At 44.9% G+C, this 21,160-nt stretch overlaps 1 pseudogene; it reads left to right on the top strand.

Moving 5' to 3' along the window:
* Nucleotides 1-1,766: 1,766 nt before the first annotated feature.
* Nucleotides 1,767-2,996, top strand: LOC147726253 (uncharacterized; annotated as a pseudogene).
* Nucleotides 2,997-21,160: the final 18,164 nt, after the last annotated feature.

Here is a 21,160-nt window from a genome sequence, read left to right as displayed (position 1 = left end):
AGTTGCTGGACTCTGATGACAGTGAGGAGGAATCGGATATGGATGAAAGGTTTGGTACGGCTACAAGTCCTTCTGAATTGAACATCAAATACCATGAGGACGACCAAGACAACCATCATTCGCCGGAGCTTGTGTCATCTCCTGTCACAACTGTTCCCTCAGCTCAGATGCCAGTAGCATTGCTAACAAATCTTCAGCATATGCTCAACAATTATTACAGGCGTTTTCCACCGTCTGAGTCAGCTGACTCTATGCCTCCTACACCTGTGGTGTGAACGCCAATATCGGATTTTAGACCTCCAAAGTCTCCCTTACCTGTAGTATCCGATCAGCCTGAAGCACTACATTCTTCTGAGGAAGAAGAGAGAGAAGAAGGGGAAGTTGATGAAGGTTCCATAATGTCAGAGTGGCACGATTATCAAGTTCAGACACCTTCTCCTTCAGCTCCGGCTACTGCTGATTCACCTCGGGTTGACGTAGGAGGGTTTCATCTTCTCATGGAGAGAGCTACAAAACGCTTTCATATCAACATGGAAGCTACACAACAAGAATGCTTCCTTTACGATTTCAAGGATCAGCCAAGGAGACAAGTTAAATCGATACCTATTATCGATTTCATTTGACAGGAGGGGATTAAAGTCATGTCTACACGTGCATCTATACCTCCAGTACAGCCAAGGATTGATAAGAAATATAAGGCTCCTGAGAAGTCTTCAGCTTGCCTTATAGGACAACCGAAATTAGATTCGGTAATCATACAAGCTCCACAGAAGTGGTCCAGAAACCCTTCCTCTCCAATCGCAACCCCACCGGATAGAGACGGCAGGCGTCTCGATGCAATTGGTAAGCGTGTGTCAACAATGGCAGCGACCACAGTCCGGGCGGCAAACTCATTGGCCATACTGGGCAGATATGACCGGCAAATGTGGTCTGACATCTCGCCATATATCAACATGCTTCCAGAGCCCTCCAAGTCTGAGGCTTTGAAAATCCTGCAGGAAGGTGAAAGGATCTCGGTGGAGATGATCGACTCTGCAGTTGATGTTGCCTCAACTGGATTCAGACAATTGGCAGGGGCGACTGTTTTACGCAGGCAGGGCTGGCTAAAAGCGACTTCGTTCCGCCAGGAGGTTCAAGCAAAGATATTGGATATGCCTTACGAGGGAGAGTTTTTGTTTGGCCTGCATATTGAAGAAGCCCTTCAAACAATCAAGAAGGACACGGAAACAGCTAGATCCCAGCGCACCTTACAATTTCGGAAGCCGCACTTTCATGGTGCGAGAGGACGTGGATCGTCCTCTAATAGAGGAGCTTATAGTCAGCAGTCCTCCTACAGGCAAGGGAATCAACGTTACCAAGGCCAGCGTTACCAGTCCTATGGTCAGCGCAACACCAATTATTTCCAAAACAAAAGGAAGCCTGCCTATCGTGGGAAGGATAAAAGACAATGAGTGTCATCTCCTGCCACCGCTACTGCTGCAGCCTCACAAAAAGATTGGAGGAAAAATCTCAAATTTCTTCTCAAAATGGTCCTCAATAACATCGGACAAGTGGGTCCTGGACATTGTGGCCAAGGGCCATGCCCTCAAATTCGAAAAGTTCCCTCCAAACGTACCCTCAAAGGGCCCACCTCCATCTCATCTCAAGGAGTTGTTTTCCCAGATCAATTTGATGTTAAAGAAAGGAGCAATAGAAAAGGTTCCTCAGGCTCAAAGAGGAGCAGGTTTCTACTCCAGATTATTTCTCATAAAGAAGAAGAATGGAGAATGGCGTTCAATTCTGGATCTCCGTGCTCTAAACAAGTACTTGAAAAAGCTGACGTTCTGGATGCTGTCACTTCAAGAAATACTGCATCTTCTTTCGGAGGGAGAATACATTGCCACCTTAGATCTCCAAGATGCATATTTCCACATCCCCATTTTGCCTTGGCACAGGAAATTCCTACGATTCAGAGTGGCTGGCAGGGATTATCAGTTCAAAGTCCTTCCCTTTGGACTACGCTCGGCACCCAGGGTGTTCACGAAGGTCCTGGCTCCAGTAGCAGCACACCTCCAGCTGGAAGGAATACAGATATTTCCATACTTAGATGACTGCCTTATCAAGGCGAATTCTTACACAAACGCAAGCAACCATATCCAGCGGTGTCTGTGCCTCTTCCAATCACTGGGTCTCACCGTCAATTACGACAAGTCACAATTAGAACCGACCCAAAGACAAGCTTTTTTGGGAGCAACCCTGGACACACAGTTAGTCCAAGCTTTTGTGTCAGACAAGAGACAAGACAAGATACAGGACATTGCTCGAAGCTTACTTTCAAAAAGGTCAGTTTCAGCCCGACAATTCAAATCTTTTCTGGGGATGGTCTCTTCTTGCATTCCTTTGATACCGAATTGCCATCTAAGGATGAGACCTCTTCAAGAAGAGCTCAGCCTGCAATGGCTTCAAATCTCCGGCTCATTCGAGGACCTCATTCGGATCACCCCTCCTATTCGAGAAAATCTTCTCTGGTGGATTCAGAGAAAGAATTTGCAACAGGGTTGCGCGTTCCTCCAAGACACACCAAACTTTACAATCACCACGGACGCATCCCTCGACGGTTTGGGAGCACATCTTCAGGGGCTAACAATCAGCGGGTGGAGTCCTCAACAGAAACTCTGGCATATCAATCTGTTGGAGCTGAGAGCCATCTTCCTAGCCCACAAGTCCTTTCGCGCAATCGTTCAAGGGGCCACAGTATTGGTGCGCACAGACAATACTACAAGCATGCACTATTTGAACGAACAGGGAGGAACAAGATCGACTCTTCTGTCTCAGGAAGCCCAAGAAATATGGGCATGGGCAATACGACACAGAATCAATCTACTGGCCGTCCATGTTCTGGGAACGGCAAACGAAATTGCGGACACTCTCAGCAGGACAAAGGTGTCCACCCACGAATGGGAACTACACCAACCCACAGTGCCATCCTTTTGAACCACTTCACAGAGTGGATTTGAAATTTCTAACATGGAAGGTGTCACTTTTATTGGCTTTAACTTCATCTAGAAGAGTCAGTGATGTCCAAGCTTTCACGGTCCAGCCACCTTTTCTGCAGTTCACGTCCGATTCAGTAGTGCTCCGCACAAATCCAGAATTCATGCCTAAGGTGCCTTCGGACTTTCACCTGAATGAGCCAGTCATCTTAAAAACATTCTTTCCTAACCCGCAATCCCCTGCTGAAAGGGCATTGCATACACTAGACATCAAGAGGTGTTTGAAGTTTTACTTACAAAGGACTTCTGCAATGCGCAAATCGGATCAATTGTTCGTTGCCTATGGAACAATTTGTCAAGGGCATGCAGTGTCTAAACAAACAATAGCAAGATGGAGCTCTGCAACTATTGACTTTTGTCATACACAAGCAGAAAGACCTCTGCAGACAACACCAAGGGCTCATTCAACGAGAGCCATATCTTCCTCGACTGCTCTTTTTGCTAGAGTTCCTCTTCAGCACATATGCAGAGCGGCAACCTGGGCCAGAAGGCATACTTTCACCAAACACTATTGTATGGACGCAGCCAGCGACACTGATTCTTCAGTGGGTCAAGCAGTTCTTCGTAATCTTTTCAGATAAGGTGAGCCTTTGTTTCCATCCTCCTCTTACTGATTTTCAGACGCTTTTTTTCATGCTTATCATTATGTACATGCTCATGTTACTGCATTCTTTCATGTTTTAGGAATGTGATATTTCTATTATATGGTCATGTGATTTTTATACATACACACACATATATATATATATATATATATATATATATATATATATATAATCCAAGGATCGCCTCACGGCAACAAACATATGCGCACTCAGGAATCCATATTTAGCATCCAAGGTTTATTCACAGGTTAACACGCTACGCGTTTCGACACCAATGTGTCTTGCTCACACGTGAACCACCCTGCTCGGTGTGGTTAGTTATGCATAACAACAAACATAGAAGAGGTGACCAACATTTTTACAGCGCCATGTCCTTTCTACAAACGGTACCGCCATCTTGGAATGGGGAACCCCGCGCTATTGTTCAGTTATATCAGAAGCATTGCCATAACTTATCACAATACATTGCAAATGGATCAGGCAAATTGCATTTAAACTACATTTAACCCTAAATCTGGTGTAGTGCCTAGGATTTAGATCGGGTTTAGCTGTAAACCAGTCTTTCAAGAGAACTTTGTTGAAAGCAAGCAATCCATTCGGTCTAGTGCCTAAGGACTCTGTATTCACATCATACAGATCGTCTAGTTCACTCCTCATAAACTTCTATCATAATGCAAAAACGAGGCCATACCAGCAGGGACAGAGTGCACATCTAGGTGAATTAAAGTCCGACTTTCATACAAGTGAAGGTGTCTTTCATCCAGTTAAAAGGAAAAGGTCAGGTGGACCGTGAGGTGACTGTGGTGGAAGTGACTTCTCATTCTCATTTTCCTAAAGGAAACACACAAAAAACAGCTGTTAAAATCTCTAAATAAAATCAAGATTATCAAGAGTTATAACATATTTTCAGTTATGTCACACATAAATCAATCTAAACATTCTGCTATGATTATTAGAACCTGTTTCTATACAACTGGCATCTCATTTATTTGTGGCTGGGGTAGGATTATATTATATTTAATTAGAGGGTAGATGGAAATTTCATCCCTCATGGAGGTGTGTGGCCAGCTCCTCATCGAGGTTGTGCCCCCCAGGAAATTTCGTTTCGAGCTCCATGATCCATTTCGACTCTTTCTTCCTGAGAGCCAGTTCCCTGTTTCCACCCCTTCTGCCCATATTGACCTGTTCAATGGCATAATACCTGAGAAAGGAGTTGTTGGATTGGTGGAACTCTTGGAAATGGCGCGCAATAGGGTATCTAACATCAGCGTGTGTTATTGCTCTAAGATGTTCCTGTACCCTTTTCTTGGCCATGCACGTCGTACTTCCTACATATCGGAGTTTACATGGGCATTCTAGGACATACACCACAAAATTGGTGTTACAAGTTAGAAACTGTTTAATAGGTCTGGCTTCCTTTTTGCCTGGAATCTCGATATTTTTCACCATTACGCTAGATTTGCAGGCTTTACAGTGGCCACAAGGGTAAAAACCCTTAAGGCCCTGTATATGTTGTTTTTTAGCTGTGATGTCGCCTTTTACCAGGATATCACGGAGGTTTCTACCCCTTCTATAGGTGATAAGAGGTCTATCATTCAAGAGGGGACCCACTGTATTGTCTGATTTCAAGATATTCCAATTATCGGCTAGAATTTTTCTGACCTTATTGGACTTACAATTGTAGGTGGTAATGACCCTAGTTTCGTTAATGGAGTCTTTATCTTTGTCTTTTGGTTTCAGAGTGTCAGCCCTGTCTACTCCTTTGACTTTAGAGACAGCTTTGGACAGAACACCCTCCGGGTATCCTCTCTCTCTGAATCTTTTAAGTATTACCTCTTCCTCCTTTTTGTATCCTTCATTGGTGCTGCAGTTTCTTCTCGCTCTCAGGAGCTCTCCATATGGAATACTCCACTTCAAAGGATATGGATGCGCACTGAGAGCGTGGAGCAAACTGTTGCCGGCCGTATCCTTTCTATGGAGTGTGGAAGTGAGTTTACCCTCCGCTACCCTGATTTCTGTGTCTAGAAATTCTACACTTTCTGAGCTGATGTTATATGTCAGATGAATGTTATATGGGTTGTTGTTGAGTTTTTTAATGAAGCGGATAGCCTCTTCCTTAGTCCCCTGCCAGATGAGAAAGAGGTCGTCTATGTAGCGAACCCACGTGGTTATCTGTGCCAGTTCGCTAACAAGGCTAGTATCATTCCTGATCTCTTCCTCCCACTTCCCTAGGAACAGATTCGCGAAGCTCGGCGCAAATGCTGAACCCATGGCCGCGCCACGTACTTGTTTGTACATGACGCCGTCAAACATGAAGATGTTGTTCCTAAGGCATATCTTCATCATTTCGATCAGCATGCAAGTATGGTCCAGGAAGCTTCTATCTCGATTTTTTAGAAAGTGGAAGCAGGCTTCCATACCTTGTACATGATCGATGATAGTGTACAGGGCACTGACATCCATAGTGATGAGCAGAGAGCCCTCCACCCATTGCACTGTATCAATTTTATTCAGGAAGTCAGTTGTGTCCTTAATGTATGTAGGTAATGTGCCTACGAATTCCCTTAAGAAATAATCAACATATTGGGATAGATTTTCGTTGACACTACCTATGGATGAAATGATAGGTCTTCCCGGAGGGTTTTTGTCATTTTTGTGGACTTTGGGCAACAGGTAAAAAATAGGCAATTTAGGATAGTCTTTTTTTAGAAAGCAATATTCTTGCCAGGACAACAGACCCTCCAAACGCCACTCGTTCAATTTTTCCCACGTTTCTAATACACTATCACTGTAATTAGACATGGTACATTTTACATAGAAATTACTGGTGTCCAGTTGTCTCAGGGCCTCTTTCACATACATATCTTTCCCCCAAAGAACAATGTTCCCGCCCTTGTCCTTGGGGGAAAGATATGTATGTGAAAGAGGCCCTGAGACAACTGGACACCAGTAATTTCTATGTAAAATGTACCATGTCTAATTACAGTGATAGTGTATTAGAAACGTGGGAAAAATTGAACGAGTGGCGTTTGGAGGGTCTGTTGTCCTGGCAAGAATATTGCTTTCTAAAAAAAGACTATCCTAAATTGCCTATTTTTTACCTGTTGCCCAAAGTCCACAAAAATGACAAAAACCCTCCGGGAAGACCTATCATTTCATCCATAGGTAGTGTCAACGAAAATCTATCCCAATATGTTGATTATTTCTTAAGGGAATTCGTAGGCACATTACCTACATACATTAAGGACACGACTGACTTCCTGAATAAAATTGATACAGTGCAATGGGTGGAGGGCTCTCTGCTCATCACTATGGATGTCAGTGCCCTGTACACTATCATCGATCATGTACAAGGTATGGAAGCCTGCTTCCACTTTCTAAAAAATCGAGATAGAAGCTTCCTGGACCATACTTGCATGCTGATCGAAATGATGAAGATATGCCTTAGGAACAACATCTTCATGTTTGACGGCGTCATGTACAAACAAGTACGTGGCGCGGCCATGGGTTCAGCATTTGCGCCGAGCTTCGCGAATCTGTTCCTAGGGAAGTGGGAGGAAGAGATCAGGAATGATACTAGCCTTGTTAGCGAACTGGCACAGATAACCACGTGGGTTCGCTACATAGACGACCTCTTTCTCATCTGGCAGGGGACTAAGGAAGAGGCTATCCGCTTCATTGAAAAACTCAACAACAACCCATATAACATTCATCTGACATCTAACATCAGCTCAGAAAGTGTAGAATTTCTAGACACAGAAATCAGGGTAGCGGAGGGTAAACTCACTTCCACACTCCATAGAAAGGATACGGCCGGCAACAGTTTGCTCCACGCTCTCAGTGCGCATCCATATCCTTTGAAGTGGAGTATTCCATATGGAGAGCTCCTGAGAGCGAGAAGAAACTGCAGCACCAATGAAGGATACAAAAAGGAGGAAGAGGTAATACTTAAAAGATTCAGAGAGAGAGGATACCCGGAGGGTGTCCTGTCCAAAGCTGTCTCTAAAGTCAAAGGAGTAGACAGGGCTGACACTCTGAAACCAAAAGACAAAGATAAAGACTCCATTAACGAAACTAGGGTCATTACCACCTACAATTGTAAGTCCAATAAGGTCAGAAAAATTCTAGCCGATAATTGGAATATCTTGAAATCAGACAATACAGTGGGTCCCCTCTTGAATGATAGACCTCTTGTCACCTATAGAAGGGATAGAAACCTCTGTGATATCCTGGTAAAAGGCGACATCACAGCTAAAAAACAACATATACAGGGCCTTAAGGGTTTTTACCCTTGTGGCCACTGTAAAGCCTGCAAATCTAGCGTAATGGTGAAAAATATCGAGATTCCAGGCAAAAAGGAAGCCAGACCTATTAAACAGTTTCTAACTTGTAACACCAATTTTGTGGTGTATGTCCTAGAATGCCCATGTAAACTCCGATATGTAGGAAGTACGACGTGCATGGCCAAGAAAAGGGTACAGGAACATCTTAGAGCAATAACACACGCTGATGTTAGATACCCTATTGCGCGCCATTTCCAAGAGTTCCACCAATCCAACAACTCCTTTCTCAGGTATTATGCCATTGAACAGGTCAATATGGGCAGAAGGGGTGGAAACAGGGAACTGGCTCTCAGGAAGAAAGAGTCGAAATGGATCATGGAGCTCGAAACGAAATTTCCTGGGGGGCACAACCTCGATGAGGAGCTGGCCACACACCTCCATGAGGGATGAAATTTCCATCTACCCTCTAATTAAATATAATATAATCCTACCCCAGCCACAAATAAATGAGATGCCAGTTGTATAGAAACAGGTTCTAATAATCATAGCAGAATGTTTAGATTGATTTATGTGTGACATAACTGAAAATATGTTATAACTCTTGATAATCTTGATTTTATTTAGAGATTTTAACAGCTGTTTTTTGTGTGTTTCCTTTAGGAAAATGAGAATGAGAAGTCACTTCCACCACAGTCACCTCACGGTCCACCTGACCTTTTCCTTTTAACTGGATGAAAGACACCTTCACTTGTATGAAAGTCGGACTTTAATTCACCTAGATGTGCACTCTGTCCCTGCTGGTATGGCCTCGTTTTTGCATTATGATAGAAGTTTATGAGGAGTGAACTAGACGATCTGTATGATGTGAATACAGAGTCCTTAGGCACTAGACCGAATGGATTGCTTGCTTTCAACAAAGTTCTCTTGAAAGACTGGTTTACAGCTAAACCCGATCTAAATCCTAGGCACTACACCAGATTTAGAGTTAAATGTAGTTTAAATGCAATTTGCCTGATCCATTTGCAATGTATTGTGATAAGTTATGGCAATGCTCCTGATATAACTGAACAATAGCGCGGGGTTCCCCATTCCAAGATGGCGGTACCGTTTGTAGAAAGGACATGGCGCTGTAAAAATGTTGGTCACCTCTTCTATGTTTGTTGTTATGCATAACTAACCACACCGAGCAGGGTGGTTCACGTGTGAGCAAGACACATTGGTGTCGAAACGCGTAGCGTGTTAACCTGTGAATAAACCTTGGATGCTAAATATGGATTCCTGAGTGCGCATATGTTTGTTGCCGTGAGGCGATCCTTGGATTATATGATATCGGCTCTCTGTGGTCCGCCGATTTCTTTGCGCCACCTGGCCCGGGAGAAGAATCCCAGCAGGACCCAGTGCTTCTTCTTTGGATATATATATATATATATATATATATATATATATATATATATATATATATATATATATATATATATATATATATATGCTTATGCTACAAATAGCGTCTTCCAAGCACGGATATGTACTGCTATCTACTCTGATTCAGGCATGTGAATCTATGAAAGACACCCCAATACTGGAGAAGAACAATAGTTACTTACCTGTAATCTGCGGTTCTCCAGTAGAACAATAGTTACTTACCTGTAATCTGCGGTTCTCCAGTATTGGTGTCTTTCATAGATTCACATGCAACCTGCCCACCTCCCCGCAGAGGCTTATAACCTACTTTGTGTACCATCACTCCTGTGCGAGAAAATCTGAGAGCCTGAGCCTCTGAGGAGAACCTTCTGGTGGGTGCTGATGCCTGATTGGCTGCAGTTTGGGCTGTACATATTGACTAAGATAGTCATGAGTGTGGAAGTTTTTTCTCCTGTAGCTTGGGCTACTTTACTTCCTGGTTGGTTATTACCAAGGTTTTCTATTTTATTATGGCATTTTATTGTTTTTTTATGTACCGTGGGACTCCCACTCCAACGACGGGGAATGATTCAGGCATGTGAATCTATGAAAGGCACCAATACTGGAGAACCACAGATTACAGGTAAGTAACTATTGTTCTTCTCCAGCCCAGCTGCATTCAGTAGCTGGGCTGGAGAAACCCAACAGACTCCATGACCTGAGAGGAGCATCTTTCCTGCCAGCTCAGGCCAATCCCCACCCTGCTCTGAAGCACAGGGATTGGATGGGAGTATGTCCCAGGGGCTGCTGAGACCAGGAAGAGGACAGCAGTAGCAACGCAATGCGGCCAGCGGCTTCAGGTATATTTTTTTACAATTATTTTTAACACGCTCCTCCACCGCGCGCTCCCCACACCCACTCTCCTTTGCGCCCACCCACCACCCCTTGTTAGTGGCGGTCGCCACTGGGGATTAGACAACTTCTCTGGCCTCTTTATTAGGATCTATGACAGAATTTCGACCTACACATATATCGGCGCAATTATATCGCTTGCAAGAATATCGACAACATGGTAAGTACCAAAATATCGAAAAAATAATATCGATGTTAAAAATATCGTTGTTAAATATATCGTTTTTTTTGGGTTTAAAAAAACATGAAAAATACTGTAAATAATACTTATAAATTACTTAAACATATTTAAATATATTTAATAATTTTAAAAAAATAATACATATTTAATAAAAAAAAAATACAAATTAACAAATCATATATAATATATACTTACTTAACAATAATTACTATTCCCACTCCAGAGGGTGCAACAGTAGGGAAAGTGTTGGATAGCGTAAGGGTAGAAATTACTATTCCCACTCCAGAGGGTGCAACAGTAGGGAAAGCGTTGGATAGCGGGTGGGTAAAAATTACTATTCCCACTCCAGAGGGTGCAACAGTAGGGAAAGTGTTGGATAGCGTAGGAGTATAAATTACTATTCCCACCCCAGAGGGTGCAACAGTAGGGAAAGCGTAGGATAGCGGGTGGGTAAAAATTACTATTCTCACTCCAGAGGGTGCAACAGTAGGGAAAGTGTTGGACAGCGTAGGGGTAAAAATTACTATTCCCACTCCAGAGGGTGCCACAGTAGGGAAAGCGTTGGATAGCGGGTGGGTAAAAATTACTATTCTCACTCCAGAGGGTGCAACAGTAGGGAAAGTGTTGCATAGCGTAGGGGTAAAAATTACTATTCCCACTCCAGAGGGTGCAACAGTAGGGAAAGTGTAGGATAGCGGGTGAGTAAAAATTACTATTCCCACTCCAGAGGGTGCAACAGTAGGGAAAGCGTTGGATAGCGGGTGGGTAAAAATTACTATTCCCACTCCAAAGGGTGCAACAGTAGGGAAAGTGTTGGATAGCGTAGGGGTAAAAATTACTATTCCCACTCTAGAGGGTGCAACAGTAGGGAAAGTGTTGGATAGCGTAAGGGTAAAAATTACTATTCCCACTCCAAAGGGTGCAACAGTAGGGAAAGCGTTGGATAACGATGGGTAAAAATTACTATTCTCACTCCAGAGGGTGCAACAGTAGGGAAAGTGTTGGATAGCGTAGGGGTATAAATTACTATTCTCACTCCAGAGGGTGCAACATTAGGGAAAGCGTTGGATAGTGGGTGGGTAAAAATTACTATTCTCACTCCAGAGGGTGCAACAGTAGGGAAAGTTTTGGATAGCGTAGGGGTAAAAATTACTTTTCCCACTCCAGAGGGTGCAACAGTAGGGAAAGTGTTGGATAGCGTAGGGGTATAAATTACTATTCCCACCCCAGAGGGTGCAACAGTAGGGAAAGCGTAGGATAGCGGGTGGGTAAAAATTACTATTCTCACTCCAGAGGGTGCAACAGTAGGGAAAGTGTTGGACAGCGTAGGGGTAAAAATTACTATTCCCACTCCAGAGGGTGCCACAGTAGGGAAAGCGTTGGATAGCGGGTGGGTAAAAATTACTATTCTCACTCCAGAGGGTGCAACAGTAGGGAAAGTGTTGCATAGCGTAGGGGTAAAAATTACTATTCCCACTCCAGAGGGTGCAACAGTAGGGAAAGTGTAGGATAGCGGGTGAGTAAAAATTACTATTCCCACTCCAGAGGGTGCAACAGTAGGGAAAGCGTTGGATAGCGGGTGGGTAAAAATTACTATTCCCACTCCAAAGGGTGCAACAGTAGGGAAAGTGTTGGATAGCGTAGGGGTACAAATTACTATTCCCACTCTAGAGGGTGCAACAGTAGGGAAAGTGTTGGATAGCGTAAGGGTAAAAATTACTATTCCCACTCCAAAGGGTGCAACAGTAGGGAAAGCGTTGGATAACGATGGGTAAAAATTACTATTCTCACTCCAGAGGGTGCAACAGTAGGGAAAGTGTTGGATAGCGTAGGGGTATAAATTACTATTCTCACTCCAGAGGGTGCAACAGTAGGGAAAGCGTTGGATAGCGGGTGGGTAAAAATTACTATACTCACTCCAGAGGGTGCAACAGTAGGGAAAGTGTTGGATAGCGTAGGGGTATAAATTACTATTCTCACTCCAGAGGGTGCAACAGTAGGGAAAGCGTAGGATAGCGGGTGGGTAAAAATTACTATTCTCACTCCAGAGGGTGCAACAGTAGGGAAAGTGTTGGACAGCGTAGGGGTAAAAATTACTATTCCCACTCCAGAGGGTGCCACAGTAGGGAAAGCGTTGGATAGCGGGTGGGTAAAAATTACTATTCTCACTCCAGAGGGTGCAACAGTAGGGAAAGTGTTGCATAGCGTAGGGGTAAAAATTACTATTCCCACTCCAGAAGGTGCAACAGTAGGGAAAGTGTAGGATAGCGGGTGAGTAAAAATTACTATTCCCACTCCAGAGGGTGCAACAGTAGGGAAAGCGTTGGATAGCGGGTGGGTAAAAATTACTATTCCCACTCCAAAGGGTGCAACAGTAGGGAAAGTGTTGGATAGCGTAGGGGTAAAAATTACTATTCCCACTCTAGAGGGTGCAACAGTAGGGAAAGTGTTGGATAGCGTAAGGGTAAAAATTACTATTCCCACTCCAAAGGGTGCAACAGTAGGGAAAGCGTTGGATAACGATGGGTAAAAATTATTATTCTCACTCCAGAGGGTGCAACAGTAGGGAAAGTGTTGGATAGCGTAGGGGTAAAAATTACTATTCCCACTCCAGAGGGTGCAACAGTAGGGAAAGCGTTGGATAGCGGGTGGGTAAAAATTACTATTCTCACTCCAAAGGGTGCAACAGTAGGGAAAGTGTTGGATAGCGTAGGGGTAAAAATTACTATTCCCACTCCAGAGGGTGCAACAGTAGGGAAAGTGTTGGATAGCGTAAGGGTAAATATTACTATTCCCACCCCACCCTATTCCCCTATAAACACACAACACGCTCCAGTACTATCACATAACATTTAATTGAAAATTAATTATCAATTAAATAATTACTTAATCAATTGAAATCATTAATTGCAAATAATTTTTTTATTAAAAAATAAAATATACATAAAAATATTATAAAATATTTGTAATTAAATCAGTTCCCACCCTATTCCCCTATAAACCTACAACCTGCTCCAGTAGTAACACATAACATTTAATTAAAAATTACATTCATTACCAATTAAATAATTACTTTATCAATTAAAAATAGTAATTACCAATTAAAGAATTAATTTATCAATTAATAAAATTAATTACCAATTAATAATTAATTACAAATTAAAATATGCTTAAAAAGTATTTAATTAATTACAATTAAACTACTTCCCACCCTATTCCCCTATAAACCCACAACCCGCTCCAGTACTAAAACATATAATTTACTTATAAATATACATAAATTATCAATTAATTAATCAATTAATCAATTAAAATAATTCATTGCGAATTAATATTTAATTACAAAATAGATTAATCATTAAAAAATAATTAATTAATTACAAATAAATTACTTCCCACCCTATTCCCCTAAAAACCCACAACCCGCTCTGGTAGTAAAACATATAATTTACTTTTATATATATTTTTTATATAAAAAATATTAAACACATATTATAACAATTAATTTAAATACTTAACTAAAATTTCTAACACATATTAGTAAATCGAAATTACTTACATCGATATATATGCTATCGATATAAGTAATGTTGATATTACTTACATCGATATATATGCTATCGATATAAGTAATTTCGATATTACTTACCTTAGGGTCGATATTCTGTCCATCGATATTCTGGACATCGATATTCTGTCCCTTCGATATTAGCAACTCGATATAAGTGTAAGTCGAAATTAAAGATTCGATATTTTGACTGAGTACCTCTTTATTAGTTAGAAGTTTGTTATACCACAGGATCCTGTCACTGCAAAGCTTGTGAAGCCCTGTTCAGCTTCACCTCTCCAACAGTCACCACAGAATCCACCACAGCACCATACTTGCAAAAGGAGAAGAACCGACTGAGAGTTGGTCCCTATATTAACCAATCACACCGGGCCCGATTCACAGAACTAACTTAACACAAAATCCTAAACTTACTACCATTTTGGTATTCACAGAAGGCACTTACTCATTTTGGTGCTCACAGAAGGCACTTACTCATTTCGGGGACGCTGCAAAGCACGCGAAGAGGCTCACTTACACTTCGAGGGTTCCAAGGGCAGTTCCGCCCACACGGCTTGCCGCTCCCGCTCCGCGGGAGCCGCTGCGCACAGGAGTGCGTTTCTCACCAACAGTACCCGGACACTGAACGCGGAGGCAGGGGTGAGAGGAAAGGCGTGGGCTGCGAGTGTGCAGGGACTCCGACATCCAGGAGTCCCTGCGAAGACCACGGATTGAACATCCGGTCCGCTCTCCCCGCCGGCCCGCCCCCCGCCCATCCCGCCCAATACGCCCACTATATCTTGGCTTAACACTCCCGCAGCGCGGGACGCAGCCCGGGCGAAGACAGGGCTAAGACTGGGCCGTTTGAGGCCGTTCGAGGTCTGAGCGGTCTGGTCTGGGCCCCTTCTCTTGCATCCTTGTCTCGTATCCTGGGTTCTGTGTTTGCCTATTCTTGCTGCCCGGGTTGCTAGCCACAGTAAGTCCACATGTGCACCCGCGTTACACGTAATAGGGCGGCCAAGGGAGGGTTGGCCCACAATGGGCCTATGGACGACTTCATTACGCGGACAAGCAAGGCGATAGATCATGAAATCAATAAACTGCAAACTAGAGTGTCCCTTGACTTGGAAGCGGCCAGGAAGCTGTCACTCGAATTTGCTTCCCATAAGAAATCCTCCCTTGGACACATAGCTACTGCTATTTCCCCTAATCGCACTTGCATTCGGGAGGGCGCTATAGCGTTGGTTGATGTACACGATATGCCTGCTCTGCCCATCCCCTCTCCACCTCTAGGCTTACCTGCTCTGCCTGACGGCCCGCCCATTGTTGAGGGTAGCCCTCTTGTTCCCCCCATTTCTTCCCCACAATCCTTTGATACATCTCTGGCCTCCACCTCATATGGCGGCCTCGATAACATCCCGGTGAATTCCAATAAGAGAAAACGTTCCCCCAGTCCAACCTCCCCCCGGAAAAAAATGCCAATGCAGGGGGCCAATTTGTCCACCACCGATAACATAATAGCTGATGCAAGTCTGGTTACGTCTTTCCCCTCCCCACTGGTTCCTCATGGTGAGAATATTGTGGGGCAAGTCCTTTTAGATCCTGGAAGCACCCTACCACCTGAGAGATTAGACCCGGGTTGGACTAATCAAGAAGGGAGGGAGAGGGAATTTATAGGAGTGGTTTGGGAGTCTTTAAAAAATCTTCTATCTCCCCTGGATTTAAGGCTTTCTCGTATTGAGAACAATCTCCTTGAGATGGAGAAAAGCATTATCGCCTTGGCCACCCTGGGCCTGAGAGGCCTTGAACGCCAGGGTCTGATTGATAGTAACATGGGTACACAGGTTCCTACCCCACCTCCTACAGCTATCCCTGGTTTGCCCCCTAATCCCACTCTGCCCTGCCCTACTCACCCTATTCCCAAACCCCGCACCAGGAGTCTCATTACTGTAAATCCGCCCCCCCAGGTCAGGGCTAACACCCTAAATGCTCAAGTAACACAATCTCAGATTGGCACTACATCAGCTGCACCGAGAGTTCAGAACTCAGCCAGCTCTAGTTCCCGCCCTGCCCAGGCCCCTCGGATCAACACTATACCAGCTGCACCGAGAGCTCAGAACTCAGCTAGCTCTAGTTCCCGTCCTGTCCAGGCCCCCCGGAACAAACCCCCTACTCACTCTGCTGGGGGTCCTCATTCCAGGAGTAATTTTCGAGGAGGTTACATTGACCTTCCTCCTGAAGCAAATGATTATATGGTGGTTTTGACGGGTGTCCCGGAATTAGAAAATGGCCAACACGAAGACCAGCATTCCCTACGTAATAAAGTTATGCATTGGCTTAATACTTATAGACCTATCCCCAATGGTAGGAGGAGTAGAGTCCTAACGACACGAAGAGTTCCGTGGGTGGGTACCACGAGGAAATCGACCCCCGGTGACTGTATAGTCGTAACCTTTGATGATGTGTATACGGCCAAACATATTTGGTCTCTTGGGAATCAAGACTGGGGTTCCTCTATTGCTCCGAGGCCTTTGTCATTTTTCTATCCCCCCCGTGCTGTATGCCCGCAGGGGGGTTTTTGGTCTACAGTCCCCCAACAGCCTAGTTGGGGATACCCTCACACTGTATATAACCCAAACAGTGGCTGGCTTGGAACTGTAACTTCAAATAGGTTTGGCAGCCTGGAGGATGTAGACTGACTCCTAACGCCCCCAGCAATAGCACTACCAAGTAATCCCAATGGCCTTATACTGGAGGCGGGGAGATCGTCCTTGATGGCTACCGTGGGTGTGATTAGTATTTCCCCTCCAACTCAGTCCTCAACTCAGGTCCCCATTATACAGCATCTGGTGCACCTTTCCTCAGCTGTTTGTTCTCCTATTACTCCCCTAGCCTTAAACCTGACTGCCCCCGATGCCTTGTCACCTGCACCTTCTCTCCAATCTTCCAGGGCCGATGATATTCATGTCATCTCTCCAGTTTCTGAGCCACAGTCTGGTAAGACCTTGGCAGGTGTTCCCCAGCTTAAAATCCTAAGCTGGAATGTGGCAGGGCTTGTTCGGAATTTTGACAAACCTGATTGGATTTCTTTCATGGAGCCTTTTGGGATCTGCCTCCTACAAGAAACTTGGTGCCTGGAGCCCGTGCACAGGGTCGGCTTTACCACCTACTCTGTGCCGGCCGCCAGGTCCAAAGGCAGCAAAGGCCGTCCCTCTGGTGGCCTTCTCATCTGGGTTAGTGTATCGTTGGGGCTCACAGTAAAACATATAAATTCGCCATCCCCAGATCTGTTGAGACTCACTATCCAATGCCCGGGGGGCAAGAGTCTAGAGCTTTTTAACCTGTACTTTAGGGGGGCCAGGGCGGGGAACTCGAGCCCCTTGTCTTCAACTGGAGTTGAAGAGGAGCTAACTGGCTGCAACATTGACTCCTTTATTATTCTGGCCGGGGATTTTAACTGTTGTTTCGAGCCTCTGGCCAGTGATGACATTTTGGACACATGGGAGGACGATGCCAAGAGAGGCATTCCCTTGCTTGCTCTTGACCCCATCAAGAAATGGACACAGAATGCCATTGATATTAACGCACTTTGCTTGGAATACGCCCTCAGAGCCACTAATGGCCGTTGCAAGTCAGATACTGGGGGTGCGCACACATTCAACAGGATTGGACACACCTCCAGAATTGACTACGTGCTGTTAAACCACAACCTGTGGGAATATGTCCTTGACATGGTTGTTCAACAATCCACGGATAGTGACTACAATCCTTTGGTCCTCTCGCTTGCTCTCCCGTGGGATCCAGGGGCCACAGCATTATCCCGGCCAACTTGGAAATTATCCCATGAAGTTGTTCCATCTAACTGCGGGAGGCGACTGAAGTGGGCTAAGGTTGCTTCTGATGTTACAAGAATGGCCCAAGTAAAGTCCATAATGATGGAAGCTAAGTGTATCGCAGGCACGCTGGACTCTGACACTCCTATCCTCGTGCCATTTGTGGAGACTATTGTATCACTTAGTAACCTTTTCCTGGTTCCTGAGGGGAGGGGGGGGTCCAAGCGGAGAAACGAGACTAGGGGTAGAGATCAATGGTACTCCCACGCTTGCCGTCAAGCAAAAAGTGAGCTAATCCTGGCGGTCAGTGCTAAAGACCCGGCTCTGATTTCACTAGCTAGGAAAAACTACAAGAAGACCCAAGCTGTGGCAAAGGTCACGCACGAAACCAACTTCTGGAGTGATTTAATGGAGGCTGGCTCCAGAAAGGATTCAAGGGCTTTTTGGGCCCTGATCAGAGGCAGGGACAGGCCTATTGACTCCCTGCTAACATGTAATATCACAGGGGAAGTCTGGTTGGCCCACTTTTCTAAACTCTATTCTAACTCCTTGGGGGTTTTGAGTCCAAGTAGGGGTATTAGTCACATAGTGTCAGGTAATAGCTCTCATCCTGGCCCCACTTTTTCATCTAGGGAGGTGGAAATAGCAATCAGGTGTATCGTCCCCAACAAGGCGGCAGGCCCAGATGGAGTCCCTGGTGACTTGCTTCGTAACAACGTAGAGGTCTGGAGCCTATATATTGCTAAACTCCTGAATGAGGCAATGGTGGGCGGCGGTTTCCCGGATTCTTGGAGGGGTGCGGAAGTCGTTCCCATTTTTAAAAAGGGCTGTAGGGATGATCCTGCCAACTACCGACCCATAAGTCTGCTTGATTCCACCCAGAAGGCAGCAGGGAAGGTAGTTTTGGGCAGGATCTTGCAGTGGGCCGAGGAAATGCAGGTTCTGTCTGACTTTCAGGCCGGTTTCAGATCTGGAACCGGTACGATTGAGCAGACGTTCCGTTTCCTAATGCTTTACTGGAAAGTGGTCAAACTGGGCAAGGGCAGTCTGTATCTCGCTTTCATCGATCTGCGGACTGCCTTTGACCTTGTTCCACGCAACCAACTGTGGGCTGTACTTGAGGGTATGGGTATGCCCTCGTACTTGTTGGCCTTAACCATCAAATTCCACGAAAGCAACTTCGCCCAAATTAGATGGGGTCAGCAGTGCCAAAAAACATCCCGGATTCCTGTTGACAGGGGCGTCCGCCAGGGGTGTGTGCTAGCTCCCACTCTGTTTTCTTTATATCTAAACGGAGTGGTAGAGCACCTTCTCCAACTACCAGCAGATGCTCCCTCCCTGGCGGGCAGGAAGATACCAACACTCCTGTTCACAGACGACACCCTGTTGATTTCAAAATCCCCGAAGGGCCTCCAACCCCTGTTAACGAGGTTCCAGGGCTTTTGCGACGCAAGGGGCTTGGTTATTAACATCAACAAAACCAAGTTCCTTGTGCTGAACCCCCCCAGGAAGACAGTTCACCCGCCATCTATAGACGCAGTTCCTTTAGAAAGGGTCAGGGAATTTGATTACTTAGGAATCAGACTTTGTGATTCCATGTCTTGGAAGGCGCACCACCAAAAAACCATCTTGACACATAGGAGGGTTACGGGCGCCCTCCTAAAAGAACATCGCGCCTCACCCCTTAAACCCATCGGGGTGATACTCGACATCTACAAGGCAAAGGCTGTGAGTGCGGCATTGTATGGGGCTGAATTGTGGGGTACCCAGAAATCTGATACCCTATCCCATCTGGAGAATAAGTTCCACAAAGATCTAATGCGGCTCCCTCACAGCTCTCCCACTTTACCCCTTCTACTAGATACAGGAACACGATCCATAGCCGATCAGGCCAAGTTACGTCCCCTCCTTTTGTGGGCCCGTATATGGAATGTCCCTGAACTTTCAAGCTATGCGGCTGCATTAAGCGAACTTCTTTCAACCCCGGGCTGGCATAAGATCGGTTGGCTCCTTGGAGTAAAGCGCCTCCTTTGTGACTTAGGCCTGGACGACGCTTGGGCCAGTAGATCTTCACCACCCAAACAGCTGTTAAAGAAAATATTCTGGTCGTGGGTGGATAACGAGAGAGTGTCCCAACCGAATCTGTGCAGATCAGCTGAAGAGTTTTTGGCTATTAAATGCCGTCCCTTCAGAGAACCCTACCTTGATGCGATTTTGAATCCAGCAGATAGGGCGTTGTATTTTAAATTTAGGGCTGGGGTTTTGCCTTTAGGCACAAGGACAGCTAAATGGAAACCACCATGGCAAACCGTAAAAACTTGCCCTTTCTGCGCAACTAGGGATGAATCCATTCCCCATTTGTTGTTCGAATGCCCAGCCTACGCTGCTCCCCGTCGCAGATGGTTAAAACCGCTCTGCGCGAGGCTGGGCACTCGGTCACACTTGGAGGCCTTACAGCTGTTAAGATCAGACCCTCACCCACTGTTTTCTTGTGGCCTGGCAAAATTCCTGGGGTGGGCTTGGAGGATAAGAACCGCGAGGAGAAAGATCCTCCAGTAAGGATGCCAATCTACATTCCAGTGGCCCGGTTGCTTTCTGTATGTGTCCCTTCTCCATTTCCTATTCGAAGTTGATAATTATGTTTTTGCACAAATGTTTTTAGAATGGATGTTATTTACTATGTTGTATATTTTTAACGCCCTTCTTGAGATTTTTTCAGCCTTGATGTATAATTGTTTTTATGCTCATATTGATTTTTACTGTAATGCTTTTATGAAATGAAACATTTCGAAATAAAGCTATACTACTACATTTCGGTATTCACAGAAGTTAGGACTCCTAACTTTAGGACTCCTAAATGCCTTCTGTGAATACCGAAAGTCTTAACCACATCGCTGCTGTGGTTATTTTTCCCCTGTGCTGGAAATTCTTGCTCCCCTATATTCATTACGAGCTCAGCTCGTCATGAGCATGGAAGGGGTTAAAGTTAGGATTTATCTCAGTTTAGGAGTAGTAAAGTTGGGACTCCTAACTTTAGGACTCCTAGTTGCCTTCTGTGAATACTGAAAGTGTTAAAGTTAGGATTTTCCTCAGTTTAGGAGTAGTAAAGTTAGGACTCCTAACTTTAGGGCTCCTAAACTGAGAAAAATCCAAATTTGTAGTAAGTTTAGGATTTTGTCTTAAGTTAGTTCTGTGAATCAGGCCCACCATCTCTCATCACCCACCAACAAGGTTCTACCTAACTGGAAAATGTTATAGAGTTCCTCATCACTTCACTCAAGGTTCCCACAAAGGCTAACACAGTGCCCAAAACCTGGTGATGCTCAGTGTTTATCCTGTATCCCTAAGTGCCAAGGTAAACTTCTT

The sequence above is a fragment of the Lissotriton vulgaris genome, chromosome 3_1, assembly GCF_964263255.1.
Source record: "Lissotriton vulgaris chromosome 3_1, aLisVul1.2, whole genome shotgun sequence".
Classification (NCBI taxonomy): Eukaryota; Metazoa; Chordata; class Amphibia; order Caudata; family Salamandridae; genus Lissotriton; species Lissotriton vulgaris.
This window is presented reverse-complemented; position numbering and strand designations above follow the sequence as displayed.